General features: G+C 45.1%; 1 protein-coding gene across 2 annotated transcripts in view; it reads right to left on the reverse strand.

The window, feature by feature from the left end:
* Window positions 1–16393, reverse strand: part of BCL2 (BCL2 apoptosis regulator) — a 177412-nt gene that overhangs the window by 76471 nt on the left and 84548 nt on the right.

Consider the following 16393-nt stretch of genomic DNA (forward strand, 5'->3'; position numbering starts at 1 on the left):
AGGACCCCTCTATTCCCCTGAGACTGGTGAATTAATCCATCCACGCTTTCTTGCTCATTTCCCTGGCTGTTACAGACTGAAATGGAGAAAACAGTTTTACGAGGGAACATGGTATAGTTGTGCTAAAAACAGGCACCACACAAATCCGGAGAAGCGAGCCAGAAAGAAATGCCAGACGCAGGGAACAGAGTGAGTGAAGGCAAAAGCGAGAGGAAGCAACGTGTGCCCCGTTTGGGAGACTGTATATGGGGGTGGGGGCAGGTGCAGGGCAGAGTTTTGGGCTGAGGACTCGCAGCCATGGAGGCTGCAGCGAAGGAAGAATTCTTTGTGGAGAGTTTTAACAACCAGGCTAAAGACTGCCTCTTTCCCAGAATTGGGCACGGAGGTGCTTTGGCAGAGCCCAGGACAGGGAGGACGGCGAACCCACAGGAAGCCCCTCCAGCACACGTGGCCAGCCCCCTCCATCCGCACAAAGTGCTGTAGGGACCCATCTCACAGAGCTAAAGCCGCAGGGATCACCTGACTTCTGACGGGTGGCCCACACATGCTTTGGGTCTCTTGGAATTGTCAGTTCAGAGCCAGTGTCCAGAAATCCTAGGAAGGTCTGATTGTTTTCTTTTCTTCAGTTCACAGTTACTCTGGGAAAAGGCTGCCGAACCCTTTGGGGAAGACTGGGGAAAGATTAGCGATGTAAATTTTTGGCAGCGTAGCAGGGGACCTAGCCTTCCTTCCCCCCAGCCGAGGGTTCTGGGTCTGTAAACTGACTCAAGTCTGGGAGTTGACGGAGAGGCCACGACTCTCTGTTTTCACGATTCGAGTTAGACTTACATTCCCTCGATCTAGAACTCTTCTCGTTACACAGATCGAGTCAGGATGGAGTAGACTGCCATCCGTTTCACCTCTAGGAGCACCATAAGGACAGAGTTTGCGATAGAGGAAATGAGCATCAGTGAGACTACAGACAGAAAGGAAAGTCAAATGGAACCAAACTTGAGGGATGGGGACCAGGGCGAGATGTTCCCATAACAGAGACCAGCAGCGCCACAGGGCGGGCTTGGTTTGGGGGAGGGAGAGGCAGAGCTGGGTTCTCAACGACGGTGGGTTGTCCAAGTTGCTGTGACCAGCAGAGAGCTGGCAATTTGGGATGGAAACGGGCGACCTGTCAGGTCCGGAGGGGGGGGTTTGGGAACACAGTGCATCCAAGTTGAAAGGTTGCGCGGGAGTCCATGAGATCTCGAAGAGAAAGAACCCAGAGGGGAGAGACCCAGTTTACACGGGGGCAACGTCTGCACCTGCCAGGTGGGAGAAGAAAGAGAACCTGGTGTCCTGGACAGAGATGCGCTGGCAGCGAGATCCGAGGAAGAACCAGGCTGGTGGAACAGACGCAAGAAGGTCGAGCGTTCAAAGAGAGGCATTTCCCCAGCTTCCCAGTTGCTGCAGCAAAGGAAACCATCACGGCTCTGGATGTCATCAGAAATTGCTACGTAACCCACTTAGGAGACGGCTGTTTTGTTAGAGCGACAGAAACACGGCCCTGCTGGAGGGGGTGGGAGGGGAAGGGCAGTGGGGCAGAGCACTCGGAGACGATGCAGCTTTGAAGCAGCTTAAAACCCTGGGAGGAAGATGGCAACGGTCCAAAGGAGCAGCTGGATTCAAGGCAACTGTTTGCAGGACTGGGGGCCCTGAGCACACGCGGAGGTGATGAGGGGGAGGTTTTGGAAGGTGAGGAACGGCTGGGGACCCCTGGGAGGGCCTGGACTAGTCACTCGAAGGGAGGACAGGGGTGGAGGGTTCAGAAAGAATGCCCAGGAGGCAATCCCCAGCGGGCTGAGTCTTTGATTTTTACAAAATAGTGAATGTAAGGTAACACTGTTTGTTTGTTTGTTTTAGTTTATTTACTTATTTTGAGAGTGAGAGTGTGTACGTGTGTGTGAGCAGGAGAGAGGGTGTGCAGACAGAGAGGGCGAGAGAGAATCCCAAGCAGGCTCAGTGCTGTCAGTGTGCAGCCCCATGGGGGGCTCGATCCCACAAACTGTGAGATCGTGACCCGAGCTGAATTCAAGAGCTGGGTGCTCAACCCACTGAGCCACCCAGGCGCCCCTGCACCGAGGGTTTAATTCCCTCATCGACAGCTCCCAACGGCGTTCCCACGTTATACTGTTCCCATGTCATCCGGTTCGACTCCCCCAATTCTTACCATTCCCATCAGCAGCGAGTTTCTAAGCGCTATTCTACGAGCAAGTACAGACATTTACACACATTTGGCACTTTTGTGAATGAAATACAAAGAAGCTGAACTTGTAAGTAACGAAAGACGCCGGACTAGGCAACTCTTCCCTCTGATTTCAGTTCGGTCGAGTCTCAGAAGGAGCCTATCTTGTCCACGAGCTTCCTGCTTTCCTGTCAGTTCAGCACCCGCCTGCTGTTCCTACAGGGCTGTAGGTTTTCTTTCGTTTTGTTTTGTTTTCAGTGTTCTTTTCTTACCATTCCCTCCTGCAGGACTCCGTTAAATAAACCCGATGGCTTCTCGCTCAGCCCGACCGTGAACATCTGGCCCCTCCTGCCGGTCCGTGTGACCCACAAGCCGGAGCCTCACTCGTGATCTAATTGTCCTCTGACTCAGTTCCAAATCTCCTGCCCTTCTCTCTACTCCCATCCACGTCCCCCTGAACATCGAATCTTCCCTCCCAGGCTGCTCTGTTCTCTCCACTCGGCATCCACGGCCTCTATTTCTTCACTCTTCTCCAAAGCCTTCAGAGAACTTGCGGTTTCAGGGTGGCTACGTTTGTTTCCCCTGGACTCACGCCTTCATCCTCTGATTTTCTGAGTCCTCAGGAGTTTCTGCGTGGCACCCTTTATTTCCAGTTTGAAGCCATCTCTACTCTTAAAGTGGTCACTGCTAATCCTTAGCTAACTCCCTTTGGCAGAGCTCTGTCGTTTTGGAAGCCCCTGACTTTCTACATTTTATTTTAGGGAGTCTGGCCTCATTTTAGTCCTTCAGACACGTGTAGGGAAACAGGTGCTCGACCGTAATACGTTGCTGACATGCAGTTCGCTTTCTTTTGCATGTAAAATATTACAGCGTTTGGTATTTGTCGAACTTGGCTGCGCTCTCTGTCTATACACGGCTAGCAACACGTTCGCCAACACAGCAGAGCCACGCTACGCAAAGGCCCTTCTCCGGAGGCACCAAAGCCAAGGTCTTAAATCAGGGAAGGACAGGGACCTACCATCTATGACTGTCCTGCTCCGTGAACAGGCTTTATTAGGATGCAATCAGGTTTTATCAGAAATGTCACCGGCTTGCTCCATGGAGGTCAGATTATGCGATATCATTGTAACAAATACAATAATAGAATATGGCATTTCCTGTCGTTCTCTATTGTTAGGAGCAACTTCTAGATGACCCTAAAAATACTGCATTTAATATTTTGAAAATTCTGAGTTTCTCCAAAAGAAAGAAGGAAAGCAAGGAAGTTACGGTGCTTTTCAACGGCCACCTGAGGTAGGATGTCCCATTTTAGAGATTAGAGAACCAAGATCAGAGGGGCGCCCGGGTGGCTCCGTAGGTTAAGCGTCCGACTTCGGCTCAGGTCATGATCTCGCGGTTGCTGGGGTTCAAGCCCCACGTCGGGCTCTGGCCGACAGCTCAGAGCCCAGAACTTGCTTCAGATTCTGTGTCTCCCTCTCTCTCTGCCCCTCCCCCGCTCACACTCTGTCTCTCTCTCTCTCTCTCCTTCAAAAATAAACATTAAAAAAAATTATATATATAAAAAAACAAAACCAAGGCTAGTGTGACTCTCACAGTAGTAAGTGGCCATAAGGCACAAGTGGGACCCAGGTATCTTAGGTGTGAATTCCAAGCCACTTCACACCATCCTTGCCCCCTTTACACCAAGGATGAAAAAGTATGGAAAGAAATTGTAGGCAGGGGGCGTGAGAGAGAAAGAACATCTAGAAATTTCAAATTTGTGAAGGTGCATGTCCCCTAACTCGTACATTGCTCTGGATGAGGACGAAGTGATCCAAGTTCTTATAAGCCTTTCAGGGAGAAGGCAAACAGATTCATGCTGACTGTACACGTCACTTTCCCTCCACAAATTATAAAGGCTCGTTTCAGATTCTCAAACAGAAACATATGCAAAAACAGTAAACGAGGAAAATCTCTCACTCTTGCAGCCAGTCGTAGTGACCTGAGTGCTTTTCTTGGCAAATATTCAAACGTCACATGCCAGCATCACATGCTTAATACTATTTTAGTCAATATGATTCGTGTTAAAGTCACCTGAATCGGGCAATTGTTTGATCTTATTATCACCAACACGTCCTCACACAACATCCCTCACCGCTGATGAACTCACAAGAAAGACTTTAGTTTAGAAAACTTGCATTTTCTTAGAAAAGGAAGAAAAAAAAAGCAGTTCTCGGTAAAAGATAAACCACAAAGCGACTGTGTTCAGACAAGTTGTACATATTAAACCACACACACACTATATCAAAATAATGTTTAGGCTTTGTCTAATCTACAATTGTAAGCAGATTCTGCATTAAGGAGTTAAGACCAGAATCCCACTCATGACTTTCCCTGACACTGAAAACATATGGGAGAGTAATAGAACGACATTCTAGATTACCTTTCCTCTTCAATCAGCTTTAACCATCCATCATAATCCGAAGGTTCTTTACTTGGTAGGGTACCAACAGCCAACATTCTTCCACAGAACAGGCTGGTCAGAGGTTTCCTGGAGATAAAATCTATTTCTACCTCAAACTAAAGGGAAGCCTCCGGCCCACAGAGATTCAAGGTCCCCAAATGATGTCATATAAAAAAAATTAAAGGGGGCTGGGAGAAGCATTTGTGTCAGGTGGAGAGCCCATCAAGAGGAAAATTAGGCATGAAAACAGCTAAGAGGGGCCAGCGACCTTGAGGCTGCATCCAAAATGACACGGGAGGGCAGGCTTGCTGGTCAAAAAAGGCAATCTCAATGGCTGGCAACAACTCTGCAAAGGCCAAGCCTCTTTGTGGGAAAGTGGAGAAATATGGGAGAAATGGAAGGGAGAGGGGCAGAAGGGACAAAGGAGAAGGACAAGAGAAGTGGTGGCAGGTCTTGCAGCCAGGATGAGAGCAGAGAGCACCACACAGTCCATGACTTGGAGGCAGACAGGCCATGGGAATGAGAGAACGAGGCCATGCCGCCATCTTGGAGGAAAGGAGGGAGACAAACATCCCTGCACAGCTCAGGAGATGGCTGTGAAATCCAGCCCTTCCACTGGCTTCTAATGCCATGTCAACAGTTATTTTAAAAGCATTGAAAATATAAACCATGTTCATGGAAACTTTTGTCAGCTCTCCCCTTGACATACATCCATCTGCATGGTTTCAAGGTTGGCTCAAAGTTTGTAAGTTGTGTGTGATGTGTTTTTACCGTTTGAGTTCTGACAAAAACTGCAAAGAAGCAAATTAAAGCCAAGAGGGAAATTTCGAGCTGCCATGCTAAGTTAAAAAAAAAAAAATCATTCTAAAAATAAAATAACACTTCAGGCCAGAGGGTTCATTTCTATAAATATTAGTTCCCTAGAACCAAACTCTAGTAAACTATGATCTATGATCTCCTCTTAATGAATTCTTATATATGTGTATATGTATATGTGTGTATACACACACATACATGTATATACACATATACATCCAAAAATACACATACACATAAGAATATACATATATATATGAGAATATACACACATATATGTTACTGTGATGGTTTTATTATGGCCCCATATTTGTATTGAAGTTTGAGACTTCAAAGGGATGCTGCCCCCCGCCCCCCATCCTCTCCTGAAATATAGAGGCACTGCCCCTTGGTGGTGATGATGTCATAGCCACACGAAGGATGTAGAAAGAAGTACTTTGATACACTGCTGGTGGAAATAGATATTGCTGTGCCATTCAGAAAGCCATCTGCGAATGCCTATCCAAATTTACAAATCCTGCCACTGATCAAGCCATCTCATGCCTATATGAGCAGAGGGATGTTTGTTACCATGTTGTTTATAGTAGAATCATTCACTAAGTCCCGCTACAGACAACCAAAGAGTAGTATGCACTCATGAAAAAGAAAGAATGCAAGAATTTCAACAAAGTATCATTGTGAAGTGAGTAAAAAAGCAAGATGCAGAGAGGACATAGGATATGATCTGATTTTTATAAAGCAAGGGCAAGAATCACAACATGTATGTGGGAATACCTATCTATCTAATGTTTGGTCTAATTACATAGGTGTGGAGTAAATCGTGGCTGGATATACACAAGGTTGATGACTCTGACAACCCGGGGGAGAGGGATGAGGGGTGGAGGGAAGAAAGGAAGTGGGAGGAAAAGAAGTAAGTGAAAATGAAAGATGTCAACCATAAAAACCACATGGATGCTATGATCTCATTTATAGGAAATCATGTGTGTGTGCTGAGGTACACATAGGTGAACTGATGATCATGAGATGGTCTGCAGAACGTCAATATTTTTTTTATTTCAGGGTGTTGACATGTTTTGAAAGATAAGTCTTACTTTATTCCTTTTATGTATTTAAAAAAATATTTACAACCAACATGTATTATTTACATAATCAGAAAAAAAAATCATTGACGGGGACAAAGGAAAAGTCCTATGCAAGGCAGTATGGGCCCCCAGAGCAAAAGCAAGCAGAGACGTAAGGCTGTAAAGTCCAGCTGGGACCATGCTGGGAAGGTCCTCAGTGCCAGGCAGAGACAGGGGAACACTTCTAGGATGTGCATCGACCTATTAACAATGGGCTAGGGTTCTTTTGGTGGTGGTGGATTATGAGAGATTTTTTCCCCTGCTTTTTGCTTTTCCCTATTTTCCCACTTTTCTGCAAATAAACCATATCTTGCATTTGTGGTCAGAACAATAGATTATTTTAAAAACGATGCCATCAAGGTTGTTAAGTGAGACGGGGTAATCATCAAAGTGAGGTTTTAGGACACTATGCAGTGGCCCCCAGAGGCAGAGATTAAAACCCATTTACAAAGCAGTCGTGTCAGCGTGGGTTGATAATGGCCTCAAATAAAGAGGAAAGAGTGGAAACAGGGACGAAGAAATGCTAAGTTGCAGTGGCACTTTGTAAAGATTTATGTGAATGTCTACAACAGCGCAGCCAAATGTCGAAAGTCCGTTGACGTGATCCAACATTTACGGAGAACTGTCGTTTTTGAGACCGGCCCATATTTATTATCAAACCTCTGAGTGCAGCCACTTCTTGGAACCCATAGCAAGAGAAGGCATGGTACCCCCGGGGAAAAGACAAAATAAGTCTATGGTGATGAAGATGAAGAGAAATTACAGGAGAAGATGATGTAAGAAGCTTTTCTCCGTACAGAAAAGAGATGCATCATTGACCAACACTGGGATTCTGTAGATCGAATAAAAATATTCCCAGGTAACCTCTGGGTGGCATTCATTTTATACCGTGGCCAACACACTGAGTTTGCAACCAGTGTTAGGAGAGGTTAACTTGAAAGTTTTCATTCAACTGTGGTTTGCCTTTTTGTACAAGTTGGCACATTCTGAGAACTCCCCTTCCATAGAAGCATTCAGGAGGGGTATGAGTGGCACCAGCTGTATAAAGTGGCCGTGGAAGGCTTCCACAGAACTTCCCCAGCTTCAAGATTCTCTGATTTAAGAGGAGACATCACGCCCACGGCCAGATTTTACACCTTCTCTCTCTCTGATGCTCTAATTGAGGCTGTTTACCAAATAAGCTGTGTTTCTGCTTTCTGGTTTTCCTGAAGCAGATGTGATCTCGCCGAAGGCGAACAGTTTTAGCAATGCACTTGACGCACCTCCCTCTAAACACCACGTAATCACGAGACTACAATGTTTACGCAGTAATTGAAGACTGAGGCAAAGAAACCCAAAGTCATTTCATGAGGCAAAGTATTGGCCAGGACTTCCAATAGAAGTATTTATCGAGTTATCCTGAAACGGCTCTCCAGAAAAAGTCAATGTGACTTAACGTCTTGGTTGCTTGTTATTATTCCAAACAGGACAAATTTAAGAGGAATAGGGCTGGTTATCATGGAGGACAGGGTTCACCTGACAGAATTTGAGGATCGGCTCATCAGAAAGTAGGCAACATCCTCCTTGGGAGGGCTGCCCCACAGCTCACCCAATGACATTTCTCCACGCGTGGAGACTCCCTGTAAGGTCAACCAGCATCCTTCTCGCTCCCTATATGGCTGGTGCGTTCACGTCTGCCTTCTTGCCTCCCTCTGTCTCCGGAGGGCCTGTTCATCACTCCAATTCTCTGTCTTCCTGCCAAGTTTGGCTTGAAGCTCACCTCTCCTCTGTCTGACCCCAGCAAATTCTGGTCTTTGGTTTTTTTCTGAGCTCCCTCATGTCCTGTGCGTGCAACTAACGCGAAATAATTAGCAAGTGTATTGACAGGAACAGCCCCAATGAATGATTCCCAATGGATCTCCTAACACCCTAAATAAATGTGTTCCTTGTTGTGGTACCGTGCGGAGAGACAGGAAAAGTTCCCTCCTTCCTTTCTTTCCTTCCTCCCCTCCTTCTTTTAATTTAGTGTTTATTAGACCCCTACTTTATGGAAAGCACTGTTCTAGGTTTTTTCATGCACTACCTCACTTAGTCTCCTCACAGACCTCTCTAGAAATATCTACCAGTCCAACTCTGCTGCTCTCTGCCTTTCCAGCATCTTTCCACAGTGTCATCACCTACTCAGTCCCTTGGTGCTGCGTTTGGCTCCTGCCTTCTCCTCAGCCCAGCATCCAACAAACTGTCAGTTCTGTATCTCATAGCTGGCTCCTTCTTTTTATCCCCCCTTGCCCTGATATCTCTGCTAGACACAAGAGCCTCTTCACAACTGGTCTCCCTGCAACCAGGTTATCATTCTTCCCGTGAGTTGGTTGATATCCCTGCACTCATTCAAAACTGTGATTCCCAGGGGCGCCTGGGTGGCGCAGTCGGTTAAGCGTCCAACTTCAGCCAGGTCACGATCTCGCGGTCCGTGAGTTCGAGCCCCGCGTCGGGCTCTGGGCTGATGGCTCAGAGCCTGGAGCCTGTTTCCGATTCTGTGTCTCCCTCTCTCTCTGCCCCTTCCCTGTTCATGCTCTGTCTCTCTCTGTCCCAAAAATAAATAAACGTTGAAAAAAAAAATTAAAAAAAAAAAACTGTGATTCCCATTGTCTACATAATATAACCTGAGTTCCCAAGGCTGACGTTAAAAGATTGTTGTCTTTCACATCCCACCACCTATGAAAGCTTATCTTCCAAACATGTAGAGTGTCTTCTGATTCCCCAAACATACCAAGCAGTTGTACTCCAGTGGGTTTTTGTTCATGCTGTTCCCATTGTGTGAAACGACCTTCTCCCACCTCTGTCCTAGAATAAAATCTTAGTTCTTAAACTCAGCTCAAATGCCACTTAACTCCCCCAGGTCAAAATTGATTGTTCTTTCCCCTGAACTTTCCCAGCCTTAGTTGTTTTTGCTCTGAAGCTGCCTCTAGATCATAAAATACTGCAGGGTAGAGATAGTATCTGTTTTTCTTAGCATTCCAACACCATGCCCCAACCACGCCGGTACTCCCCGAGCATAAGCAGAAATGAAGTTACTAGCACTGGTAAGGGAGTTTACGAGCTACCACGGTCTTCCAAGTGCTCCTCAGAATTTCAAGCTAACAAACGTTTATCAAGTACCTACTGTGTACACAGCACTATGGCAGGAGCTGTAGAAGCAAGCCGATTAGTGAGCCACAGTGCTTTTACAGTGCATCTTTTAAGGACCTACTCACCTTACTAGGCTAAGCCACCCAATACACCATTATTTGAAGATGTATCCCCTCTTGCGGATCGGCAATCACTCACAGAACTTCCCTCCATCACTGCATGTAGCAGAGGTAAGATCCCTATGTTTCAAGAAGCACCAAGAAAAGAAGGCTCACAACTCCAGAAATCGGGAGCATTCTTTCCTTTCAGGGCAGAGAGTGGATTGATATGGAAAATAAAGGCATTCATCTCTTAGCAGTCCTGACTCTCAAACCCCATAATTTATGTTAACTTCAGTTAGGACGAGCATTTAAAGCCATGAAAGTAGCTGAGAAAACTAAAAATTTTATTACCTAGGAAGTTCTGCTAGTAGATGAAAACTTTTTTAAGGGATGGTAATTTTTTGTTTGAAGACCGGTATCTTGATGGCAGCTGTGCAAATTTTTCTAAAGAGCCCAAGGTGATCTATGACATAAGGTGACCATATGTGCCAGTTTGTCAGGGAGCGTCCTGGTTTACACCTGTTTTCCCTGCAAAATTATTAATAGGGCCCCCTTTACTCTCATAAGTGTCCCAGTTTGATAAATTACATGACCACTCTATTACGAGTGAGCTGAGGCTGAGAAAAGGGGCAAAATCCAGGCTTCCTGACACGAAGCCCAGGCTCTATCTCAGAGACCATATTTCCTCTAAGTTGTTTCCTCAAGAATTAATCAAGAAAACCACTCCGAGAAATGGTAAAGATGCGTAAGTATGATTTCTACGAACTAGCCATTACAATTTAGTTGAGGAACTAAAGTACATGTATAGTCAATCATTAAACAGGGTCAGAAATATTCAGAAGTACGGTGCCAGCTGTGATGTTCAAACGATAATTTTAAAAGGAGTCGGAGAAGAGAAAAAAACCCTCCCTCAGCTTCAGACTTCAGGGGAGGGTTCTGGAAGACAAAACCTTAACTGGGCTACAAAAGAAGGAAAGAAGAAGAAAGGAGAGAAACAGGCATTTTTCTTTGAGAAAAATAAAAGTAGAAAACAATCAAAATCGGGACGGGAGTAAGCCACGTAAGTGATCCGACAAGCATGACTACTTTTTATTCCAGAAGGTAAAAACAAGATAAAAGAAACACAACGGTCTAAGTGGCTTTCCCAAAATCTCGCAGTGATTTAAATCACAGTCATCAGATCGAGGTGTCCTGGAACCAGACAAGTGCTAGCTGCTAGATGACAGTGCTCTTCCCTGTGATGTGGTGAGAAAGAAAGTGGCCACCCTTTGAGTTCTATCCCCAGCCTTTTCACTAACTGGCCAAGTGTCTGTGGGCAAGCGGTTTCATCAGTTTTGAGCCTTCGTTTCCTCAAATAAAATGCTAGGGCTGGATGAAACGGTCTCTAAGAACCCTTCCATCTCCGGCAATCCATGGTCCTCTACGTTCAACTTGAGCTTTTGTTTAGTTATGTTCTAGGTTTAGCTCAATAGTGGATGGGAGTGTTAATTTCCAGAAAACAGCAAACATGGGGCTGATGCTATGGGTCCCTTCCCACTACAAAGATGTGCAATTCTCAAGAAAACATCCGAGAGCTAAGCTAGGGACAAAGGAAGGAGGGGAAAAAAGCACAGCCTGTAGGAATGAAGACAAAAACCGAAACCAGAGCTTTAACCAAAACTTGACTCCACAGTGCCCAAAGTGGGTTTCAGACTTACACAAATGTCCCTAGAGATCTGGGAATAGTGATAAGATTCTAAGGCCCATGAAGGGGTATGGCCTTGGTCCTGTACGAGGCAGGGGGCCAGAATTGAGCCCCCTTCATAAATGTGAAAGCCTTAAAAAGCCACCTTACCCATGAAAAAGAAATGGAAAGCACTCTGCCCGCGGAGCCAAAAATGAAGGGCAGAAAACTGCCTTATATCCAGGGTTCAGGACACCTTGCAAAACAAAAACCCTAAACATGACCCGCATTCAATGGAAGGATCAGAATTTACACTATCTATACGTCTAGGTGTAGGAGTCCCATGACAAGAAATGAATGCAAACAAAATTCCAGGACCGATAAAATTCCTTAATCTCCAGAAAAAACAAATATGTGGCCACCATGCAGGACACTGTCACACCTCAGGACTCACAAGATTCCCATAGAAAAGAAATCTGTGAGATGAGCCTGCAAGAACACGCACACACAAACGCACGCACGGGGAAATAAACTACCATGAGGAACTGTCATAAAGGGAAATTCTGAACAACTCAAATCCTAAGAACTGGAAAAATACTAAAATCTGAAATGGCCTACAAAATAAGATTGTTTAAAATTATTGAAGTAATATAAGAAAGACTAAAAACCATAAGGAACCAATAGGAGTAAATAAAGGCAATAGGCAGATGTGAAAAGAAAAACAAAACTCTTAAAAATAACTCAATGGAAAAGTTAGGCAACAGAACAACACAAACATAGATCTAGTGACACGGAAGAAGAGATTTGAGGAAATCAACCAAAATGTAACAAAGGACTTCCAAGTAAAAATGGAGACTCGAACACACCATGTCTAATACTGGTTTCACTTGCTAGGGATACTAACATTTCCTTGCTAGGGAAACTAGAGAAAACAACCATTTAACCCACAAGGACAAGAAGAACAGGTGAAGAGATAATAGTAACAAGATTTTGGAAGATGGAAAAGAGATGGACGAGCAGGAACAGAACTAGCAGATCAAAGGAAGCTGAGTTCTAAACTAGGAAGAAAGAATGTTAGGAGCCAACCAGCAGTTGCTCCAAAGGCCCAGGAACAGATACTATTAGTTACGTCCAGAACGGGGGAGGAAAAAGAGAGAAAGGGTGATAAAATAAGGAGAATGAAGAGAAAGATTTGTAAGAACCAATTATATTTCCAGATCCCAGGTCCTCTCGTCAACTCCATCCCGCTGGGCAGCAGCCTCTATCCCAGTGGGTACAACCGGATGTTTGGTCTTTGGAGAGAAGATTCCTGGATCAGGAGACATCATCCATCAAACAAAAGAGAAAGTTGCATTCTGAATGCTGACCCCTCCAGTCTTATTCCTCCCCACAGCTCTCAGCTCTCACAGGCAGATTCTTCCCTTCCATGTGAGAGTCTGGAAGAGTGTTCTCTCCCCGAGACTCCTCATGTGTAGGGGCTGACTGTAGGAGTTCCCCCAACAAATGGCATAAACATATTATTCCACAGTGATGCTCAGAGTTAGCGAGCCCCTCACACAACTTCGGAGCTTCTAAGCTTATGAGTTCTTCAGTCTTGAAAAAAGGCAGACAACCAAGGATTACCAGACACGCAAAGAGAGCCTCGACATGGAAAAACAGAGTTCAAATCAGACAAAGAGGAAAAGGTAATGGGGGGAAATAGAGATCATGAAAGAAGAAGAGAATTTCAAAAGAGATAAAAAAAAATGTCTCGGGGCGCCTGGGTGGCGCAGTCGGTTGAGCGTCCGACTTCATCCAGGTCACGATCTCGCGGTCCGTGAGTTCGAGCCCCGCGTCAGGCTCTGGGCTGATGGCTCAGAGCCTGGAGCCTGTTTCAGATTCTGTGTCTCCCTCTCTCTCTGCCCCTCCCCCATTCATGCTCTGTCTCTCTCTGTCCCAAAAATAAATAAACGTTGAAAAAAAAATTAAAAAAAAAATGTCTCTCAGAAAGCTATGAGAATGTTACTTACACACATGAAAACAGAACACAATGCTTTAAAAAAAAAAAACACCCAACTATTTATAGATGAAAAGAGGAAATTTAAAACAATAACAGAAATGAAAACGCAATAGACAGGTTGGAAATTGAAGTTTAAGAAACGGCCCCCAAGAAGAGCAAAACAATAGAGAGGCAGAAAACAGGAGAGAAAATGTGAGAAAACTGGAGGACTGGTCTAGAAAGTACAACACCCAAATAATAGGAGCTCCGGAAAGGAAAGCTGGAGCTTATAGAAGAAAATCCCAGCAGACTGAAAGAACACATTGAGTGCTAAGTACAATAGATGAAAACAGATTCACACAGAGGACAATTATTGTGAAATTTAGAATCCTGGGGCAAAGGCAAGAGTCTACAAGTTGTAGGGAGGAAGAAGAGAAAGATCGGGTACAAAGCATCAAGAGTCAGAACGGCTTTAGCCTTCTGACCACAGCACTGGAAGTTAGCATACATAAGAGCAATGTCCGACTTCAGCCAGGTCACGATCCTGCAATCCGTGAGTTCGGGCCCCGCGTCGGGCTCTGTGCTGACAGCTCAGAGCCTGGAGCCTGTTTCAGATTCTGTGTCTCCCTCTCTCTGACCCTCCCCCGTTCATGCTCTCTCTCTGTCTCAAAAATAAATAAACGTTAAAAAAAAAAATTAAAAAAAAAAAAGAGCAATGTCTTCAAACTTCAGAAGAAGATGTAGTTTTGACTTAGAGTTCCTTGTGTGAGGCAGACAAACCATCAAGTGAGAAGAGACAATAAAGACCTTCTGAGACATTCAAAGTGTGGCTGTATCTCTTGTGGGTCCATTTTTGATAGGCGATGCAGGCTGGGAACCACAAAAATGAGTGAGTGGAAAAAAAAGAGAATTTTATGCAATCCCACATAAGACTAAGGCAGAGGGATGATGTGGTGAAGGGAGCAGACAACTGGGCCCCGGGCATAGAGAGCAGTCCATCCAGACTGGGCCAGTGGATCAAGAGAAAGACGTCCTGGGGGCTGCCACTACTCCACTAGGTTTTAATTCTCATAATTTGCTGGGCGGGGGGGTGGGGTATGTCACCTCAAACAATGGAGTAAATCACGAGAGTGGATTCAACTCAGAAGAAGGGCAATGGAAGGTACTAGAATAATATGACATATCCCAGCATGACAGGTGTAGAGCAGGCCTAGAGAAAAGTCCAGATAAAAGGAAAATGGAAGTCGGCAGAAAGGATGTCACCAAGAAATTAAGTAGAACCAACAGGTTACTGATGTGATCAGCCTTGTGGAAAAAATGGACTTGTGGGGTATGCAAGAGCTAGGGGACATGTACAATAGGTATGAAGAACGTGCTAAGGAAATGAAAAAAAAAACAATACAGATTTTAACTTGATGAAAATAAACAGCTCAGCCGATAATGTGATTTACACAGGCGACACAGCGAAAACCCTCACAACCGATTTAACCCAAAATTGCAAACACAATTCTACCGGGACAAAGTGCAGGGTAAGCAGCGGATACAGTCACACAAGAGAGCGAGAATCCAGTTACGGCATCGCGAAGAAAACTGATAAAACAGTATAGACGTTATTTAGACGCGGACACGTATACAACGCCAGAAGAAAAGGCCAAACGATAGAAAGTGATGTTCTTCAGGAGGGGCCCGGGGGTAGCAGGGTAGGGTCGACTTTGTTCCCGTAGAAACTAAGGAAATAGCACATAGGTAAATATGTACCAGGATGTTGTTGGCTATGATGTTTGTGGAGACACAACACCGAAAATAACTTCCGGGTTCACCAATAGTGGAACAGCTGAATGAGCTGTAGACCAGTCACAGCACAGAATTTACTTAGCTTTTATTTATTTATTTATTTATTTAAAGTGCATTTATTTATCTTGAGAGAGAGAGAGCACGCAAGCAGGGGAGGGGCAGAAAGAGAGGGACAGAGAGAGAGGGACAGAGAATCCCAAGCAGGCCCCATGCTGTCAGCGTGGAGCCCGACCGAACTCACAGACCATGAGGTCATGACCTGAGCCGAAATCAGAAGTCAGACACTTAACCGACTGAGCCGCCCAGGGGCCCCTACTTAGCTACTTTTAAAAAATAGTTAAATTTAGGGGCGCCAGGGCGGCTCAGTCGGTTAGGCATCCGACCTCGGCTCAGGTCATGATCTCGCGGTCTGTGAGTTCAAGCCCCGCGTGGGGCTCTGTGCTGACAGCTCACAGCCCGGAACCTTCTTGGGATTCTGCGTCTCCCTCTCTCTCTGCCCCTCCCCCACTCACGCTCTGTCTCTCTAGCTCTCCTTCAAAATAAATAAACAATAAAAAATGTTTTTTAAATGGTTAAATTTGTGTGTACTTATCTGGAGGGATATTCTTAATTTACTAAGAAAGACAGGCTGTAAAGTGATGCATACGTACGACTGGAGTTTTTGCAAAGAGAAACAAAACACTGTTGTTTAATTTATATGGATGTATACGTGCCGTGTGGTTATATGAGCTTCCATAAATGTGTGGAAGGATGCATGCCAGATGTTAACGCTCTTTACCTTAGGACAGGAATGGAAAGGGTAAGGGAAGATTGAGAAAAAAATCAACCACAGTTAAATAGCAATGCGGGAAATAGAAAACACCGGTAAGAGACATGAAGAAGAGAATACCAAGGTCTAACATAAATGTAACCGAGAGATAAGGAAGATATAACAAAGACAACTGGAGAGAGACAACATTCAGAGATTATGATCGAGAATTTCTCCAAATTGCTGAGTATCAGGAACCCTTAGATTCAAGAAGCATATTGAATCCCAGACAGGACTGTGTTGAAACCGCAGATAATCAGACAAGAACAAAAGGCAAACTAACAGCAATAACAAAAACACCCCTTGTAAAGCCATTAGAGAGGAAAAAATAGACACCCGTAAACGAATG

Source organism: Felis catus, chromosome D3 (assembly GCF_018350175.1).
Source record: "Felis catus isolate Fca126 chromosome D3, F.catus_Fca126_mat1.0, whole genome shotgun sequence".
Lineage (NCBI taxonomy): Eukaryota > Metazoa > Chordata > Mammalia > Carnivora > Felidae > Felis > Felis catus.